The sequence below is a fragment of the Bombina bombina genome, chromosome 2 (genome assembly GCF_027579735.1).
Source record: "Bombina bombina isolate aBomBom1 chromosome 2, aBomBom1.pri, whole genome shotgun sequence".
NCBI classification, from domain to species: domain Eukaryota; kingdom Metazoa; phylum Chordata; class Amphibia; order Anura; family Bombinatoridae; genus Bombina; species Bombina bombina.
The window spans coordinates 795,736,032-795,751,042 of NC_069500.1; the positions used below are offsets into that span (position 1 = coordinate 795,736,032).

The following is a 15,011-nucleotide window of genomic DNA, read 5'->3' on the forward strand; positions in this document are numbered from 1 at the left end:
TGTGTGGGCAAAACTGGTGTAGACACAGTAGGAGATGATGTAGTATCATGTTTACTCCCCTCATCTGAGGAATCATCTTGGGCAATTTCATTATCTGTGGCAGTACTGTCCTTACTTTGTTTGGACGCTATGGCACAATTATCACATAAATTTAAATGGGGAGACACATTGGCTTTCATACATATAGAACATAGCTTATCCGAAGGCACAGACATGTTAAACAGGCTTAAACTTGTCAACAAAGCACAAAAAACGTTTTAAAACAAAACCGTTACTGTCTCTTTAAATTTTAAACAGAAAACACTTTATTACTGAATATGTGAAAAGTATGAAGGGATTGTTCAAAAATTACCAAAATTAAGAGTATTGCACACCAAATTTCAGAGCTTTAACCCTTAAAATAACGGAACCGGAGCCGTTTACAAATTTAACCCCTATACAGTCCCAGCTATAGCCTTTGCTGAGACCCAACCAAGCCCAGAGGGGAATACGATACCAATTGACGCCTTCTAGAAGCTTTTCCAGCAAATTTCAGATCCTCACACATGCATCTGCATGCCCTGCTCTCAAAAAACAACTGCGCAGTAATGGCGCGAAAATGAGGCTCAGTCTACAACTAGGAAGGCCCCCTGACTGGAAAAGGTGTCTAACATAGTGCCTGCCGTTTAATAAACGTTCCCCAAGTTTATAAATGCGAATTGTCAGCATAAATATGAATAAAATGCCCAAATAAAGCAATCGATTTAGCCCATAAAAATGTCTACCAGTTTTTTTAGCCCATATTAAGCCCTTTATTCTGTTTGTTTGACTAAGAAAATGGCTTACCGGTCCCCATGAGGGGAAATGACAGCCTTCCAGCATTACATGGTCTTGTTAGAAATATGGCTAGTCATACCTTAAGCAGAAAAGTCTGCTGTTTCCCCCAACTGAAGTTACTTCATCTCAACAGTCCTATGTGGAAACAGCAATCGATTTTAGTTACTGTCTGCTAAAATCATCTTCCTCTCACAAACAGAAATCTTCATCCTTTCCTGTTTCAGAGTAAATAGTACATACCAGCACTATTTTAAAATAACACTTGATAGAAGAATAAAAAACAGAATTTATGCTTACCTGATAAATTACTTTCTCCAACGGTGTGTCCGGTCCACGGCGTCATCCTTACTTGTGGGATATTCTCTTCCCCAACAGGAAATGGCAAAGAGCCCAGCAAAGCTGGTCACATGATCCCCCCTAGGCTCCGCCTTCCCCAGTCATTCGACCGACGTAAAGGAGGAATATGCATAGGAGAAACCATATGATACCGTGGTGACTGTAGTTAGAGAAAATAATTCAACAGACCTGATCAAAAACCAGGGCGGGCCGTGGACCGGACACACCGTTGGAGAAAGTAATTTATCAGGTAAGCATAAATTCTGTTTTCTCCAACATAGGTGTGTCCGGTCCACGGCGTCATCCTTACTTGTGGGAACCAATACCAAAGCTTTAGGACACGGATGATGGGAGGGAACAAATCAGGTCGCCTAGATGGAAGGCACCACGGTTTGCAAAACCTTTCTCCCAAAAATAGCCTCAGAAGAAGCAAAAGTATCAAATTTGTAGAATTTGGCAAAAGTGTGCAGTGAAGACCAAGTCGCTGCCTTACATATCTGATCAACAGAAGCCTCGTTCTTGAAGGCCCAAGTGGAAGCCACAGCCCTAGTGGAGTGAGCTGTGATTCTTTCAGGAGGCTGCCGTCCGGCAGTCTCATAAGCCAATCGGATAATGCTTTTAAGCCAGAAAGAGAGAGAGGTAGAAGTTGCTTTTTGACCTCTCCTTTTACCAGAATAAACAACAAACAAAGAAGATGTTTGTCTGAAATCCTTAGTAGCTGCTAAGTAAAATTTGAGAGCACGAACTACATCTAAGTTGTGCAACAAACGTTCCTTCTTTGAAACTGGATTAGGACACAAAGAAGGCACGACTATCTCCTGGTTAATATTTTTATTAGAAACAACTTTCGGAAGAAAACCAGGTTTAGTACGCAAAACCACCTTATCTGCATGGAACACCAGATATGGAGGAGAACACTGCAGAGCAGATAACTCTGAAACTCTTCTAGCAGAAGAGATTGCAACCAAAAACAAAACTTTCCAAGATAATAACTTTATATCAACGGAATGTAGGGGTTCAAACGGAATCCCCTGAAGAACTGAAAGAACTAAATTGAGACTCCAGGGAGGAGTCAAAGGTTTGTAAACAGGCTTGATTCTAACCAGAGCCTGAACAAAGGCCTGAACGTCTGGCACAGCCGCCAGCTTTTTGTGAAGTAAAACAGATAAAAGCAGAAATCTGTCCCTTCAAAGAACTCGCAGATAATCCTTTCTCCAAACCCTCTTGAAGAAAGGATAGAATCCTAGGAATTTTTATCTTGTTCCATGGGAATCCTTTAGATTCGCACCAACAGATATATTTTTTCCATATTTTATGGTAGATTTTCCTAGTTACAGGCTTTCTAGCCTGAACAAGAGTATCAATGACAGAATCTGAGAACCCTCGCTTTGATAAAATCAAGCGTTCAATCTCCAAGCAGTCAGTTGGAGTGAGGCCAGATTCGGATGTTCGAACGGACCTTGAACAAGAAGGTCCTGTCTCAGAGGTAGCTTTCATGGTGGAGCTGATGACATATTCACCAGGTCTGCATACCAAGTCCTGCGTGGCCACGCAGGAGCTATCAAGATCACCGATACCCTCTCCTGTTTGATCCTGGCTACCAGCCTGGGAATGAGAGGAAACGGTGGGAACACATAAGCTAGGTTGAAGGTCCAAGGTGCTACTAGTGCATCCACTAGAGCCGCCTTGGGATCCCTGGATCTGGACCCGTAGCAAGGAACCTTGAAGTTCTGACGAGACGCCATCAGATCCATGTCTGGAATGCCCCATAATTGAATTATTTGGGCAAAAATTTCCGGATGGAGTTCCCACTCCCCCGGATGAAATGTCTGACGACTCAGAAAATCCGCTTCCCAATTTTCCACTCCTGGGATGTGGATTGCAGACAAGTGGCAGGAGTGATTCTCCGCCCATTGAATTATTTTGGTCACTTCTTCCATCGCCAGGGAACTCCTTGTTCCCCCCTGATGGTTGATATACGCAACAGTCGTCATGTTGTCTGATTGAAACCTTATGAATTTGGCCTTTGCAAGCTGAGGCCAAGCTCTGAGAGCATTGAATATCGCTCTCAGTTCCAGAATGTTTATCGGTAGAAGAGATTCTTCCCGAGACCAAAGCCCCTGAGCTTTCAGGGGTTCCCAGACCGCTCCCCAGCCCACCAGACTGGCGTCGGTCGTGACAATGACCCACTCTGGTCTGCGGAAGCTGATCCCTTGTGACAGGTTGTCCAGGGTCAGCCACCAACGGAGTGAGTCTCTGGTCCTCTGATCTACTTGTATCGTTGGAGACAAGTCTGTATAATCCCCATTCCACTGTCTGAGCATGCACAGTTGTAATGGTCTTAGATGAATTCGCGCAAAAGGAACTATGTCCATTGCCGCCACCATCAAACCTATTACTTCCATGCACTGCGCTATGGAAGGAAGAAGAACAGAATGAAGTACTTGACAAGAGTTTAGAAGTTTTGATTTTCTGGCTTCTGTCAGAAAAATCTTCATTTCTAAAGAGTCTATTATTGTTCCCAAGAAGGGGACTCTTGTTGACGGAGATAGAGAACTTTTCTCTACGTTCACTTTCCACCCGTGACATCTGAGAAAGGCTAGGACAATGTCCGTATGAGCCTTTGCTTGTGGCAGGGACGACGCTTGAATTAGAATGTCGTCCAAGTAAGGTACTACTGCAATGCCCCTCGGTCTTAGCACCGCTAGAAGGGACCCTAGTACCTTTGTGAAAATTCTTGGGGCAGTGGCTAATCCGAATGGAAGTGCCACGAACTGGTAATGTTTGTCCAGAAACGCGAACCTTAGGAACTGATGATGTTCCTTGTGGATAGGAATATGTAGATACGCATCCTTTAAATCCACCGTGGTCATGAATTGACCTTCCTGGATGGTAGGAAGAATTGTTCGAATGGTTTCCATCTTGAACGATGGAACCCTGAGAAATTTGTTTAAGATCTTGAGATCCAAGATTGGTCTGAATGTTCCCTCTTTTTTGGGAACTATGAACAGATTTGAGTAGAATCCCATCCCTTGTTCCTTCAATGGAACAGGATTGATCACTCCCATTTTTAACAGGTCTTCTACACAATGTAAGAATGCCTGTTTTTTTATGTGGTCTGAAGACAATTGAGACCTGTGGAATCTTCCCCTTGGGGGTAGTTCCTTGAATTCCAGAAGATAACCTTGGGAGACTATTTCTAGAGCCCAAAGATCCAGAACATCTCTTGCCCATGCCTGAGCGAAGAGAGAAAGTCTGCCCCCCACCAGATCCGGTCCCGGATCGGGGGCCAACATCTCATGCTGTCTTGGTAGCAGTGGCAGGTTTCTTGGCCTGCTTACCTTTGTTCCAGCCTTGCATGGGCCTCCAGGCTGGCTTGGCTTGAGACGTATTACCCTCTTGCTTAGAGGGAGTAGAGCTTGAGGCTGGTCCGTTTCTACGAAAGGGACGAAAATTAGGCTTATTTTTAGCCTTGAAAGACCTATCCTGAGGAAGGGCATGGCCCTTTCCCCCAGTGATATCTGAAATAATCTCTTTCAAGTCAGGACCAAACAGCGTTTTCCCCTTGAAAGGAATATTAAGCAATTTGTTCTTGGATGACGCATCCGCTGACCAAGACTTTAGCCATAGCGCTCTGCGCGCCACAATAGCAAACCCTGAATTTTTCGCCGCTAATCTAGCTAATTGCAGGGTAGCGTCTAGAGTAAAAGAATTAGCCAATTTAAGAGCACGAATTCTGTCCAAAATCTCCTCCAAAGGAGTAGCTTTATCTAACGACTTTTCTAGTTCATCAAACCAAAAAGACGCTGCTGCAGTAACAGGAACAATGCATGAAATTGGCTGTAGAAGGTAACCTTGCTGAACAAACATCTTTTTAAGCAAACCTTCTAACTTTTTATCCATAGGATCTTTGAAAGCACAACTATCTTCTATAGGGATAGTGGTGCGTTTGTTTAAGGTAGAGACCGCCCCCTCAACCTTAGGGACTGTCTGCCATAAGTCCTTTCTAGGGTCGACTATAGGAAACAATTTCTTAAATATAGGGGGAGGGACAAAAAGGTATGCCGGGCCTTTCCCACTCTTTATTTACAATATCCACCACCCGCTTGGGTATAGGAAAAGCTTCGGGGGGCACCGGGACCTCTAGAAACTTGTCCATCTTACATAATTTCTCTGGAACGACCAAATTGTCACAATCATCCAGAGTAGAAAGCACCTCCTTAAGCAGAGCGCGGAGATGTTCCAATTTAAATTTGAATGTAATAACATCAGGTTCAGCTTGTTGAGAAATTTTTCCTGAATCTGAAATATCTCCCTCAGACAAAACCTCCCTAGCCCCTTCAGACTGGTGTAAGGGCATGTCAGAACCATTATCATCAGCGCCCTCATGCTCTACAGTGTCTAAAACAGAGCAGTCGCGCTTTCGCTGATAAGTGGGCATTTTGGCTAAAATGTTTTTAATAGAATTATCCATTACAGCCGTTAATTGTTGCATAGTAAGAATAACAGGCGCACTAGATGTACTAGGGGCCTCTTGTGTGGGCAAGACTGGTGTAGACACATAAGGGGATGATGCAGTACCATGCTTACTCCCTTCACTAGAGGAATCATCTTGGGCATCATTTTCACTATCACATGCATCACATATATTTAAATGAGAAGGAACTTTGGCTTCCTGACATACAGAACATAGTCTATCTGAAGGTACAGACATGATAAACAGGCATAAACTTGATAACAAAGTACAAAAAACGTTTTAAAATAAAACCGTTACTGTCACTTTAAATTTTAAACTGAACACACTTTATTACTGAATATGCGAAAAAGTATGAAGGAATTGTCCAAAATTCACCAAAATTTCACCACAGTGTCATAAAGCCTTGAAAGTATTGCACACCAAATTTGAAAGCTTTAACTCTTAAAATAACGGAACCGGAGCTGTTTTTACATTTAACCCCTATACAGTCCCTGGTATCTGCTTTGCTGAGACCCAACCAAGCCCAGAGGGGAATACGATACCAAATGACGCCTTCAGGACGCTTTTTCAGTGTATCTGAGCTCCTCACACATGCATCTGCATGCTCTGACTCCCAAAAACAACTGCGCATTAGTGGCGCGAAACTGAGGCTCTGCCTAAGACTAGAGAAGGCCCCCAGTGAAAAAGGTGTCCAAAACAGTGCCTGCCGTTTTTATAACCAACATACCCAGATAAAAACAACTCCTCAGAGTAATAAACCATTAAACATGCTTATAAAACAAACGTTTTAGCCCAGAAAAATGTCTACCAGTCTTCAAAGCCCTTGTGAAGCCCTTTATAAATTGTTATTAAAATGGCTTACTGGATCCCATAGGGAAAATGACAGCTTCCAGCATTACCAAGTCTTGTTAGAAATGTGTCATACTTCAAGCAGTAAAAGTCTGCACACTGTTCCCCCAACTGAAGTTACTTCATCTCAACAGTCCTGTGTGGAACAGCCATCGATTTTAGTAACGGTTGCTAAAATCATCTTCCTCTTACAAACAGAAATCTTCATCTCTTTTCTGTTTCAGAGTAAATAGTACATACCAGCACTATTTTAAAATAACAAACTCTTGATTGAAGCAATAAAACTACATTTAAACACCAAAAAACTCTAAGCCATCTCCGTGGAGATGTTGCCTGTACAACGGCAAAGAGAATGACTGGGGAAGGCGGAGCCTAGGGGGGATCATGTGACCAGCTTTGCTGGGCTCTTTGCCATTTCCTGTTGGGGAAGAGAATATCCCACAAGTAAGGATGACGCCGTGGACCGGACACACCTATGTTGGAGAAACTACATTTAAACACCAAAAAACTCTTAACCATCTCCGTGGAGATGTTGCCTGTGCAACGGCAAAGAGAATGACAGGGGTGGGCGGAGCCTAGGAGGGACTATGTGGCCAGCTTTGCTGGGACTCTTTGCCATTTCCTGTTGGGGAAGAGATGTCCCACAAGTAAGGATGACGCCGTGGACCGGACACACCAATGTTGGAGAAAACCCTCTTGTCTATAGGATCTTTGAAGGCACAACTATAATCTATGGGAATAGTAGTTCTCTTAGCTAAGGTGTAAACTGCTCCTTCCACCCTGGGGACTGTTTGCCAAGCCTCCTTCATAGAATCGGCTATGGGAAACATCTTTTTAAATGTAGGGGATGGAGAAAAAGGTATACCCCGTCTCTCCCACTCCTTAGTAATGATCTCAGAAGCTGGGTCTGGGACCGAAAAAGCATCTGTCCAGGAAGGAACATCGAAATATTTGTTCAGCTTTCTGGAGTTTTTAGTGACTACCGTGGAGTCGCTGTCGTCCAAAGTAGCTAAAACCTCCATAACAGACGGAGGTGTTCTAGCTTAAACCTGAAAGATACCACTTCAGTATCAGCAGGAGGAATTACACTGTCTGAATCTGAAATTTCCTCTTCAGATGCTACTACGGTATCCCCCTCTTCAGGCTTCTGGGAGGGGACCTCCGAAATAGCAACAACAGCGTCAGAAACCTCGCTTACAGAATGTCTGATTTTCCTCTTACGCTTTCCTTGCAACACTGCAAAAGCAGACAGAGCATCTGAAATTGTAGAAGACATGAGAGAAGCGATGTCCCATAAAGTAACTCCAGCGGGAGTTAAAGAGGAAGCGCAGGACACTGCATGTGAGGGCGGTAAAATAGGGGACGCATGAGTAGAAAGTTGCGGCATATATTGAACCTCGTCATTAGACTCCTGGACAACATCTGCTTTAGGAAAAGTTGGCTCAGAAATTTTTTCCCCCCTATAATTTAAAGTCCTCTCAATACATGAGGAACAGAAAGGGATTGGTGGTTCCACTTTGGCATCAAAACACAAGGAGCAAGTGGCATCTTGCAAGGCCTCTTGGTCCATACTGGTTCACAATGGTCTAATAAATAAAAACTAATTTTTAATAAAAACTTTTAGAATGAAAAAAAAAAATGACTATCTTTAAAATTTAACCATGTAACTTTTTTACTGAATTTGACAAATTAATAGATACACAATTTGAAGACCATCTAGACACCTCTACACCTCAGCAACTTTGCTGAGGTGCCTACCTGCCACGCTGTACCAGGGCTATTCTGCCTTTATTTTATCAGCAGACGATCCAGAACTCAGGAGGATAATCATGTTTTTGTAGGTAGATTGTATAACCCCTAAACTGCCATTAGCCCACTGCAATAAACCTTCTACCCTATTTAACCACTAATGTCGCCAATAGCCAACCGCAAAAAACTACCCTATTAACCCCTAAACTGCCAATAGCTCAACGCTATTATCCACCTACATTGCCACAACCTCCAATGCAGTAAGCCCCCTAAACCTATTTACCCCTACACAACCCCCTAACGCAGGGGTTTCCAAACTTGGTCTTTCAGAGGTTTTGGAACTACATTTCCCATGATGCTCAGCCAGCATTTTATCTAGCTGAGCATCATGGGAAATGTAGTTCCAAAACCTCTGGAGAGCCAAGTTTGGAAACCCCTGCCCTAACCTATTAATAATCTGCCACAACCCCCCCCCACACACACAATAAGCCCCCTAACATTAACCGCTAATCACAACCACCCCAATGCAAACTACACCTACACTACTACTACCTAACCCCCCACCTCTAAACACACCTTAAGTTACAAAAAGTAATACTAAGACCAAAAAAAAAAAGAAGAAAAAAAACAATTTATGCTTACCTGATAAATTTATTTCTCTTGTGGTGTATCCAGTCCACGGATCATCCATTACTTGTGGGATATTCTTATTCCCAACAGGAAGTTGCAAGAGGACACCCACAGCAGAGCTGTAATATAGCTCCTCCCCTAACTGTCATAGCCAGTCATTCGACCGAAAACAAGCCGAGAAAGGAGGAACCATAGGGTGTAGTGGTTACTGTAGTTTAAATTTAAAAATTACCTGCCTTAAAATGACAGGGCGGGCCGTGGACTGGATACACCACAAGAGAAATAAATTTATCAGGTAAGCATAAATTGTGTTTTCTCTTGTAAGGTGTATCCAGTCCACGGATCATCCATTACTTGTGGGATACCAATACCAAAGCTAAAGTACACGGATGAAGGGAGGGTCAAGGCAGGAACCTAAATGGAAGGAAGGAACCACTGCCTGTAAAACCTTTCTCCCAAATATAGCCTCCGAAGAAGCAAAAGTATCAAATTTGTAAAATTTTGAAAAAGTATGAAGCGAAGACCAAGTCGCCGCCTTGCAAATCTGTTCAACAGAAGCCTCATTTTTAAAGGCCCAAGTGGAAGCCACAGCTCTAGTGGAATGAGCTGTAATCCTTTCAGGAGGCTGCTGTCCAGCAGTTTCATAGGCTAAGCGGATTAAGCTTCTTAGCCAAAAAGAAAAAGAGGTTGCCAAAGCCTTTTGACCTCTCCTCTGTCCAGAGTAGACAACAAACAAAGCAGATGTTTGACGAAAATCTTTAGTAGCTTGTAAGTAAAACTTTAAAGCACAGACCACGTCCAGATTGTGTAACACAAGGATGGAACCACAATCTCTTGATTGATATTCTTGTTAGATACCACCTTAGGTAAGAACCCAGGTTTGGTACGCAGGACTACCTTATCCGTATGAAAAATCAGATAAGGAGAATCACATTGTAAGGCAGATAGCTCAGAGACTCTACGAGCCGAGGAAATAGCTACCAAAAAAAAAAAAAAAGAACTTTCCAAGATAAAAGTTTGATATCTATGGAATGAAGAGGTTCAAACGGAACTCCTTGAAGAACCTTGAGAACCAAGTTTAAGCTCCATGGTGGAGCAACAGGTTTAAACACAGGCTTGATTCAAACTAAAGCCTGACAAAATGCCTGAACGTCTGGAACATCTGCCAGACGCTAGTGCAAAAGAATAGACAGAGCAAAAATCTGTCCCTTTAAGAAACTAGCTAACAATCCTTTTTCCAAACCTTCTTGGAGAAAAGATAAAATCCTAGGAATCCTGACCTTACTCCATGAGTAACCCTTGGATTCACACCAATAAAGATATCTACGCCATACCTTATGGTAAATTTTCCTGGTGACAGGCTTTCGTGCCTGTATTAAGGTATCAATAACTGACTCGGAGAAGCCACGCTTTGATAAAATCAAGCATTCAATCTCCAGGCAGTCAGCCTCAGAGAAATTAGATTTGGATGGTTGAAAGGACCCTGAAGTAGAAGGTCCTGTCTCAGAGGCAGAGACCATGGTGGAAAGGATGACATGTCCACTAGATCTGCATACCAGGTCCTGCGTGGCCACGCAGGTGCTATCAGAATCACAGATGCTCTCTCCTGCTTGATCTTGGCAATCAGTCGAGGGAGCAGAGGAAACGGTGGAAACACATAAGCCAGGTTGAAAGACCAGGGCGCTGCTAGAGTATCAGTGTCACCTTGGGATCCCTGGACCTGGATCCGTAACACGGAAGCTTGGCGTTCTGGCGAGACGCCATGAGATCCAGTTCTGGTTTGCCCCAACGGAGAATCAGTTGTGCAAATACCTCCGGATGGAGTTCCCACTCTCCTGGATGAAAAGTCTGACGACTTAGAAAATCCGCCTCCCAGTGCTCTACACCTGAGATATGGATAGCTGATAGGTGGCAAGAGTGAATCTCTGCCCAGTGAATTTTTTTTGAAACTTCTAACATCTCTAGCGAATTTCTTGTTCCCCCTCGATGGTTGATGTAAGCTACAGTCGTGATGTTGACCAACTGAAATCTGATGTACCTCAGAGTTGGTAACTGAGGCCAAACCTGAAGAGCCTTGAATATCGCTCTTAGTTCCAGAATATTTATTGGAAGGAGAGACTCCTCCTGAGTCCACGATCCCTGAGCCTTCAGGGAGTTCCAGACTGCACCCCAACCTAGAAGGCTGGCATTTGTTGTTACAATAGTCCAATCTGGCCTGCGAAGGTCATACCTTTGGACAGATGGACCCGAGATAGCCACCAGGGAAGAGGATCCCTGGTCTCTTGGTCCAGATTCAGTTGAGGGGCCAAATCTGTGTAATCCCTGCTCCACTGACTGAGCCTGCATAGTTGCAGTGGTCTGAGATGTAAGCGTGCAAACGGCACTATGTCCATTGCCGCTACCATTAAGCCGATTACTTCCATACACTGAGCCACCAAAGGGCGCGGAATGGAATGAAGAACCCGACAGGAATTTAGAAGCTTTGATAACCTGGACTCCGTCAAGGTAAATTTTCATTACTACAGAATCTATCAGAGTCCCTAGAAAGGAAACTCTTGTGAGTGGGGATAGAGAACACTTTTCCTCGTTCACTTTCCACCCATGCGACCTCAGAAATGCCAGTACTACGTCCGTATGAGACATGGCAATTTGGAAGTTTGACGCCTGTATCAGGATGTCGTCTAAATAAGGGGCTACTGCTATGCCCCGCGGCCTTAGGACCGCCAAAGCGACCCTAGAACCTTTGTAAAGATTCTTGGGGCTGTAGCTAATCCAAAGGGAAGAGCTACAACTGTAATGCCTGTCTTGAAAGGCAAACCTGAGAAACCGATGATGATCTTTGTGTATCGGAATGTGAAGAGAAGCATCCTTTAGATCCACTGTAGTCATATATTGACCCTCCTGGATCAGTGGTAGGATGGTACGAATAGTTTCCATCTTGAACGACGGAACTTTGAGGAATTTGTTTAAGATCTTTAGATCCAAAATCGGTCTGAAGGTTCCCTCTTTTTTGGGAACCACAAACAGATTTGAGTAAAAACCCTGTTCCTCCTTTGGAACTGGATGGATCACTCCCATAACTAGGAGGTCTCGTACACAGTGTAAGAATGCCTCACTCTTTATCTGGTTTGCAGATAATTGTGAAAGGTGAAATCTCCCTTTTGGGGGGGAAGCTTTGAAGTCCAGAAGATATCCCTGGGATATAATTTCCAACGCCCAGGGATCCTGAACATCTCTTGCCCACGCCTGGGCGAAGAGTGAAAGTCTGCCCCCTACTAGATCCGTTACAGGATAGGGGGTCGTTCCTTCATGCTGTCTTAGAGGCAGCAGCAGGCTTTTTGACCTGCTAACCTTTTTTCCAGGTCTGGTTTGGTCTCCAGACCGTCTTGGATTGAGCAAAAGTTCCCTCTTGTTTATTATTAGAGGAAGTTGATGCCGCACCTGCCTTGAAGTTTCGAAAGGCACGAAAATTAGACTGTTTGGCCCTAGATTTGGACCTGTCCTGAGGAAGGGCACAACCTTTTCCTCCCGTGATATCAGCAATAATCTCCTTCAAACCAGGCCCGAATAGGGTCTGCCCCTTGAAGGGAATGTTAAGTAGCTTAGATTTTAAAGTCACGTCAGCTGACCATGATTTAAGCCATAGCGCTCTGCGCGCCTGTATAGCAAAACCAGAATTCTTAGCCGTTAGTTTATTCAAATGAACAATGGCATCAGAAATAAAATTGGCTAGCTTAAGTGCTCTAAGTTTGCCAAGTATGTCATCCAATGGAGTCTCTACCTGTAAAGCCTCTTCCAGAGACTCAAACCAGTACGCCGCAGCAGCAGTGACAGGGGCAATGCATGCAATGGGCTGTAGGATAAAACCTTGTTGAATAAATTTTTATAAGGTAACCTAATTTTTTATCCATTGGCTCTAAAAAAGCACAACTGTCCTCGACAGGGATAGTAGTACACTTTGCTAGAGTAGAAACTGCTCCCTCCACCTTAGGGACTGTCTGCCATAAGTCCCGTGTGGTGGCGTCTATTGGAAAAAAAAATTCTAAAAATAGGAGGGGAAGAGAACGGCACACCTGGTCTATCCCATTCCTTATTAATAATTTCTGTAAACCTTTTAGGTATTGGAAAAACATCAGTACACACCGGCACTGCAAAGCATTTATCCAGTCTACAAAATTTCTCTGGCACTGCAATGGTATCACAGTCATTCAGAGCAGCTAAAACCTCCCTAAGTAACACGCGGAGGTGTTCAAGCTTAAATTTAAATGTAGAAATATTAGAATCAGGTATCTTTCCTGAGTCATTAACATCACCCACTGACTGAAGCTCTCCTTCCTCAGCTTCTGCATATTGTGAGGCAGTATCAGACATGGTTCTTAAAGCGTCAGTATGCTCTGCATTTTGTCTCACCCCAGAGCTATCTCGCTAACCTCTAAGTTCAGGTAGTCTGGCTAATACCGCTGACAGTGTATTATCCATGACTGCCGCCATGTCTTGTAAAGTAAACGCTATGGGCGCCCTAGATGTACTTGGCGCCATTTGAGCGTGAGTCCCTTGGGCGGGAGTCAAAGGGTATGACACGTGGGGAGAGTTAGTCGGCATAACTTTCCCCTCATCAGATTCCTCTGGTGATAATTTTTTTAAAAACAGAATATGATCTTTATTGCAATATAAAATGAAATCAGTACATTTGGTACACATTCTAAGAGGGGGTTCCACCATGGCTTTTAAAAATAATGAACAAGGAGTTTCTTCTATGTCAGACATGTTTATACAGACTAGCAATGAGACTAGCAAGCTTGGAAAACACTTTAAATCAAGTTAACAAGCAACTATAAAAAACGGTACTGTGCCTTTAAGAGAAACAAATTTTGTCAGAATTTGAAAAACAGTGAAAAAATGCAGTAAATCAAACGAAATTTTTACAGTGTATGTAATAGGCTAGCAGAGCATTGCATCCACTTGCAAATGGATGATTAACCCCTTAGTTCAAAAAACGGATCAAAAAAACGAAATAGACTTTTTTTTCCTTTTTTGTTTTTTTAACAATCACAACCAACTGCCACAGCAAGCTGTGGTCCTACCTTCCCCAATAAACGACTTTGGAAAGCCTTTGAGCCCTTTAGAGATGTCCTATAGCATACAGGGGACTCCTGAGGGAAGCTGGATGTCACAGTTTGCAATTTTAACTGCACCAACTGTAACTTTTATACTATAACAGTGGAAAGCCTCAGTAAAACTGTTTCTAGTCAAAATTTAAGCCAGCCATGTGGAAAAAACTAGGCCCCATTAAAGTTTTATCACCAATGCATATATAAAAACGATTAAACATGCCAGCAAACGTTTATATTGCAATATCATAAGGGTATTACCCCTGGGAGTAAGCATGATACCAGTCGTTATTAAATCACTGTATTCAGGCTTAACTTACATTAATCCAGTATCAGCAGCATTTTCTAGTGTTTTCCATCTCTAGAAAAAATTATAACTGCACATACCTGATAGCAGAATAAACTGCACGCCATTCTCTCGCTGAAGTTACCTCATCTGTGTAATCCCCTCAGACATATGTGAGAATAGCAATGGATCTTAGTTACAACCTGCTAAGATCATAGAAACCTCAGGCAGATTCTTCTTCTATTTACTGCCTGAGATAAAATAGCACAACTCCGGTACTATTTAAAAATAACAAACTTGATTGAAGAAAATAAACTAACTATATTTAACCACTCTCTCCTACAACATCCTAGCTTGTTGAGAGTTGCAAGAGAATGACTGGCTATGACAGTTAGGGGAGGAGCTATATTACAGCTCTGCTGTGGGTGTCCTCTTGCAACTTCCTGTTGGGAATGAGAATATCCCACAAGTAATGGATGATCCGTGGACTGGATACACCTTACAAGAGAAACAACTTCCAAAAATAAACAGAAGGGCATTTCGTAGGGCATTGACCTAAAATAACTTAGCTCTTTTTTTTTTCATAAAAACTACAACCACATTCTACAATAAAAGTAACACCCCCCCCCCCACAAAAAAAAAAAGTGTAATCTAAAAAAAAAAAACAAAAAAAAAAAACAACTATATACAATGTTAAAATGATATGCAAGAATTTTAATTAAAAAAATGTAGTTAGATGGTTGTTTCTATTTTAAGC

The 15,011-nt window shown here is 42.9% G+C and overlaps 1 protein-coding gene across 1 annotated transcript in view; it reads right to left on the reverse strand.

Annotated features, from left to right (window-relative positions):
- Positions 1 to 15,011, reverse strand: part of UPF1 (UPF1 RNA helicase and ATPase) — a 526,107-nt gene that overhangs the window by 336,439 nt on the left and 174,657 nt on the right. The gene's annotated exons all lie outside the window — the stretch shown is intronic.